The 6,029-nt window shown below is 41.1% G+C and overlaps 1 protein-coding gene across 2 annotated transcripts in view; it reads right to left on the bottom strand.

Moving 5' to 3' along the window:
* The window catches only part of MAN1A2 (mannosidase alpha class 1A member 2), a 202,172-nt gene that overhangs the window by 164,733 nt on the left and 31,410 nt on the right, over positions 1-6,029 (bottom strand). The window lies entirely within an intron of this gene.

Raw genomic sequence — 6,029 nt, 5'->3', positions numbered from 1 at the left:
TTTCTATTTCATTGATTTCTGCTCTGATCTTTATGATTTCTCTTCTCCTGCTGGGTTTAGGGTTTCTTTCTTGTTCTTTCTCCACTTCCTTTAGGTGTAGGCATAGGTTTTGTACCTGAGACCTTTCTTGTTTCTTGAGAAAGGCTTGTACCACTACATATTTTCCTCTCAGGACTGCCTTTGTTGTGTCCCACAGATTTTGAACCGTTGTATTTTCATTATCATTTCTTTCCATGATTTTTTTCAATTCTTCTTTAATTTCCCGGTTGACCCATTCATTCTTTACAAGAATGCTGTTTAGTCTCCATGTATTTGAGTTCTTTCCAAACTTCCTCTTGTGGTTGAGTTCTAGCTTCAGAGCATTGTGGTCTGAAAATATGCAGGGAATGATCCCAATCTTTTGATACCTGTTGAGTCCTGATTTAGGACTGAGGATGTGATCTATTCTGGAGAATGTTCCATGTGCACTAGAGAAGAATGTGTATTCTGTTGCTTTGGGATGAAATGTTCTGAATATATCTGTGATGTCCATCTGGTCCAGTGTGTCATTTACACCTTTATTTCCTTGTTTATCTTTTGCTTGGATGATCTGTCCATTTCAGTGAGGGGAGTGTTAAAGTCCCCTAGTATTACTGTATTATTGTTGATGTGTCTCTTTGATTTTATTATTAATTGGTTTATATAGTTGGCTGCTCCCACGCTGGGGGCATAGACATTTAAAATTGTTAGATCTTCTTGTTGGACAGACCCTTTGAGTATGATATAGTGTCCTTCCTCATCTCTTATTATAGTCTTTGGCTTAAAATCTAATTGATCTGATACAAGGATTGCCACTCCTGCTTTCTTCTGATGTCCATTAGCATGCGAAATCATTTTCCACCCCCTCACTTTAAATCTGGAGGTGTCTTCGGGTCTAAAATGAGTTTCTTGTAGGCAACATATAGATGGGTTTTGTTTTTTTTTTATCCATTCTGATACCCTGTGTCTTTTGATTGGGGCATTTAGCCCATTAACATTCAGGGTAACTATTGAGAGATAGGAATTTAGTGCCACTGTATTGCCTGTAAGGTGACTTACTGTATATTGTCTCTGTTCCTTTCTGATCTACCACTTGTAGGCTCTCTCTTTGCTTAGAGGACCCCTTTCAATATTTTCTCTAGAGCTGGTTTGGTGTTTGCAAATTCTTTCAGTTTTTGTTTGTCCTGGAAGCTTTTAATCTCTCCTACTATTTTCAATGATAGCCTAGCTGGATATAGTATTCTTGGCTGCATGTTTTTCTCATTTAGTGCTCTGAATAGATCATGCCAGCTCTTTCTGGCCTGCCAGGTCTCTGGGGATAAGCCTGCTGCCAATCTAATATTTTTACCATTGTATGTTACAAACTTCTTTTCCCGGGCTGCTTTCAGGATTTTCTCTTTGTCACTAAGGCTTGTAAATTTTACAATTAGGTGACGGGGTGTGGGCCTATTCTTATTGATTTTGAGGGGCGTTTTCTGAACCTCCTGAATTTTGATGCTTGTTCCCTTTGCCATATTGGGGAAATTCTGCCCAAATATTCTCTCCAGTATACCTTCTGCTCCCCTCTCTCTTCTTCTTCTGGAATCCCAATTATTCTAATGTTGTTTCGTCTTATGGTGTCACTTATCTCTCGAATTCTCCCCTCATGGTCCAGTAGCTGTTTGTCCCTCTTTTGCTCAGCTTCTTTATTCTCTGTCATTTGATCTTCTATATCGCTAATTCTTTCTTCTGCCTCATTTATCCAAGCAGTGAGGGTCTCCATTTTTGATTGCACCTCATTAATAGCTTTTTTTATTTCAACTTGGTTAGATTTTAGTTCTTTTATTTCTCCAGAAAGGGCTTTTATATCTCCCGAGAGGGCTTCTCTAATATCTTCCATGCCTTTTTCGAGCCCGGCTAGAACCTTATGAATTGTCATTCTGAACTCTAGATCTGACATATTACCAATGTCTGTATTGATTAGGTCCCTAGCCTTTGGTACTGCCTCCTTTTCTTTTTATTGTGGTGAATTTTTCCGCCTTGTCATTTTGTCCAGATAAGAGTATATGAAGGAGCAAGTAAAATACTAAAAGGATGGCAACAACCCCAGGAAAATATGCTTTAACCAAATCAGAAGAGATCCCAAATTGTGACGGGGGAGAAAGGGGATAAAAAGAGGTTCCGAAAGAAAGAAAAAAAAAAAGAAAGAAAAGAATTAAAAAAAGAAAATGAATAAAGAAAAGTATAAAAAAGAAAAAAATATATATGTATTAGATAAAGTAGTTAAAAAAACGTTAAAAAAGAAAAGGGTAAAAGTTAAAAAATTTTTAGCAGAAGAAGAGAAAATAATGAAAAAGGAAAAAAAAATTAAATTAACTGCAAAACTAAAGAATCATAAGGAGAAAGCCATGAGTTCCGTGCTTTGCTTTCTCCTCCTCTGGAATTCTGCTGCTCTCCTTGGTATTGAAACTGCACTCCTTGGTAGGTGAACTTGGTCGTGGCTGGATTTCTTGTTGATCTTCTGGGGGAGGGGCCTGTTGTAGTGATTCACAAGTGTCTTTGCCCCAGGCGGAACTGCACCGCCCTTACCAGGGGCCGGGCTGAGTAATCCGCTCGGGTTTGGTTTCAGGAGCTTTTGTTCCCTGAGCACTTTCCGTAGAGTTCCGGAGGACAGGAATACAAATGGCGGCCTCCTGGTCTCCAGCCCGGAGGAGCGGAGAGCCCAGGTCCCCACTCCTAAGTGCGCCCTCAAAGAACAGCGCCCAGTAACTCCCGTCTGCCTGACTTCTGGCCGTGCTCCGAGCTCACCAAGCCTGCGACCGGTTCAAGGTTACACTGAGCTGTGAGCTCACTGTCAGCTCTGTCTCTGTAGCCGGCTTTCCCATTCTAATACCTGTGAGCTCTGAGACACTCAAACACCCCTGATCCTTCTGTGACCCTGCGGGACCTGAGGCCACGCTGACCCCGCATGGGCTTCACCCCGGTTTAGCCTCTGGAGCAATTTCCCTCGGCAGAACAGACTTTTAAAAGTCCTGATTTTGTGCTCCGTTGCTTGGCCGCATGCTGGGAGCTGGCCCCTCCCCCCGGGGGTCTAGCTTCTAGCCATTTGGATTCACTTCTCCGCCCGTCCTACCTTTCAGAAAATGGTTGTTTTTCTGTTTCTAGAATTGCTGTACTTCTTTCTTCCATCTGCCGATGGATTTGTAGGTGTTTGCAATCTTTAGATAAGCTATCTAGCTGATCTCCTGCTAGCTGAAGTAGTCTCAGCATGCTACTTCTCTGCCATCTTGACTCCTTTCTAACTTAAATTTTAAAAACAAAAAAACAACGCCTCCGGAGGACTAATGCGAGGGAAAGGGAGTCAGGAAGGAAGATGAAACAGGAAATGGGAGTTAGGAGGTCACCCAAGCAAAAAATGATAAGGACCTAATAAAAATCCATCTAAAGCAGATATGGAGGGGCGCCTGGGAGGCTCAGTGGGTTAAAGCCGCTGCCTTCAGCTCAGGTAATGATCTCAGGATCCTAGGATCGAGCCCCGCATCAGGCTCTCTACTCAGCAAGGAGCATGCTTCCCTTCCTCTCTGCCTGCCTCTCTGCCTACTTGTGATCTCTGTTAAATAAATAAAATCTTAAAAAATTAAATAAATAAAGTAGATATGGAGAAGCGGGACCAAATATCAGAGACCTTAGAAAGGCAGGACCAATAATAATGTTAAGTAAGTAATTAAACATCAATGGGAAAAGGGAGTTATAGGACAGGTTTTTCACTCTACTGACTGGATAAAAAGGGGTAAGCGTTAACAGAAACTAGAGAAAAAGTTGACCTGGAGTAAAGGAAAAAGTGAGAAAGAAATGAGTAAGTATGGTTTTACACACGCTGTGTTTAAAAAGCCAACAAAGCAGGGGGGCCTGGGTGGTTCAGTGGGTTAAGCGTCTGTCTTTGGCTCAGGTCATGATCTCAGGGTCCTGGGATTGAGCCCTACATAGGGCTCTCTGCTCAGCAGGGAGCCTGCTTCCGCCTCTCTGCCTGCCTCTCTGCCGGCTTACGACCTCTGTCTGTCAAATAAATAAATAAAATATTAAAAAAAAAAAAAACCAACAAAGCAAGCACATTAAGATCTCCAGGGCTTTCGATATGCATTCAGAAAATCATCAGCCTATAGGAGGAGCCAGCTCCCACTTAACTGTCCACTTATATGGGTGAATTTTATGGTATGGAAAGTAAACGTCATAAAGATGTTTATTAAAAAGCAGGAGTAGTTATGCAGATATCAGACAGCAGTCTGCAGAGCAGGGATAAAGAGGGTTTTATTATAATAACAGGGTCAATACATCAAGAGAATATAGCAAGAGAATATAAAAGAATGTAAACATCACACATCAGAGGGTTTCAAAATATATGAAGCAAAACTGACAGAAAAAAAAAGGAAAAACAGACAAATCCACAGCATATTAGGCAAATCCAACACCATTCACTCAATAACTCATAAAAGAAGAAGGAAAATCAGTAAGGACATAAAAGATACACAATACAGCTTCAACCAACCTGACCTAAATAACATTTATAAAAACACACTACCCAACAACAGCAAAATGCACATTCTGTTCAAATGCAAACAGAATATTCACCAACACAGACCATTTTCTGACCTGTAAAACAAGCCTTAATAAATTGAAGAGGATTCAAACAATATAGAGTATGTTTTTTGCTATACAAGGATTAAAGTGGCAATCAATAACATGAAGGGATCCAGATAATCTCCAAATATTTGAAAGTTGAATTATACATCTCTCAATAATTAAGAATCAAAAAGAAATCAAAAGTGACACTAGATGACTACAGTGGTGGCTGCATGTAAGTGTGTATAAATTAAACACTACTGAATATACACTCAAATGGCTGAGTTGTATGGTGTGTGAATTCGATCCCAATAAAGCTAGTTTTTAAAAAATTAAATTAGAAAGTGGCTTGAACTAAAAGAAAATGCTAATATCAAAATTTGTAGGCGAAGCTCAAGAAATCCTTACAGTAAATTCACAGCACTAAATGCCAGCGTGAAGAAAAGAAGGTTACAGGAATAGTTCTAGCATAACCAATCCAAATTAGAAAGATCTCATATGAAGGACCTCAGGTTCAAACTTAATAGAAAAAAAAGTTAGCAGATAAAAGGAAATAACAAAAGTGAAAAGAAATAAAAGAGAAAACTGAAGATTGAGCAAAACCAATAAAACAAAGAGTTACTCTAAGATTTTTAAAAACAGGTAAATTTCTGAGAACACTGATAAGAAGAGGGAAAAAGAAAGCCACAAATTATAATAACTGGAACAGAAGCAGCAGCATAACTACAATACTACAAATATTAATGTCGGAGGCAGGCCCCTGGCCAGGGCGGCCTCCGCCATTAAAAGATGGCGCCTGGCTAGTTGCCAGGTTAGGATTGCCTCGTGAGACTATGTGGAAGCCCAAAGAGGAAGTAAACAGCACTGGTTGCTAGCGAAGTTGTTCGTTTAGGTGCACAGCCTGATTCGCTCCCTCCTGTACCCTGCTCGCTGATTGGTCATGTAAGCGTATATAAGTGTGTAGACTTGCGGAAATAAAGAGAGAGAAGATGCATCCGAACCAGGGCGTCTTGTCGTCCTTGCGCGTTGAGGGCGATAAATGGCGCCGGCACCCGGGAACTAAATAAAGGAATCTTGCAAGGTAATCCGCAGGAAAGCAGGAAGTAAAGGTTCGCAGGTAAGCGGGAACATTAGCCATGTTCAAAAGTGGAAATTCCGCGGTAAAGCGGGGAGTAAAAATAGAAAAACCTTGCAAGGGAGAAGTCCGCAGGTATGCGGGGTAAAACCATGACAAAGGTGGTGGGAAACTTGTACAAGACCGCAACAAGAAGCGGGGCAGCCATAGAGCCGGGATTTTCTTATCGAAACCGCAGGTAAGCAGGGAAGGGACCACGATCAAAGTGGTGGGAATCTTATGCAAGTCCGCAATAAGAAGCGGGGCGGCCTTAGAGCCGGGATTTAGCAAGTCCGCG

Source organism: Mustela nigripes, chromosome 14 (genome assembly GCF_022355385.1).
Source record: "Mustela nigripes isolate SB6536 chromosome 14, MUSNIG.SB6536, whole genome shotgun sequence".
Classification (NCBI taxonomy): domain Eukaryota; kingdom Metazoa; phylum Chordata; class Mammalia; order Carnivora; family Mustelidae; genus Mustela; species Mustela nigripes.
The sequence above is the reverse complement of the archived record's forward strand: the minus strand, read 5'-3'. Positions and strand labels throughout refer to the sequence as shown.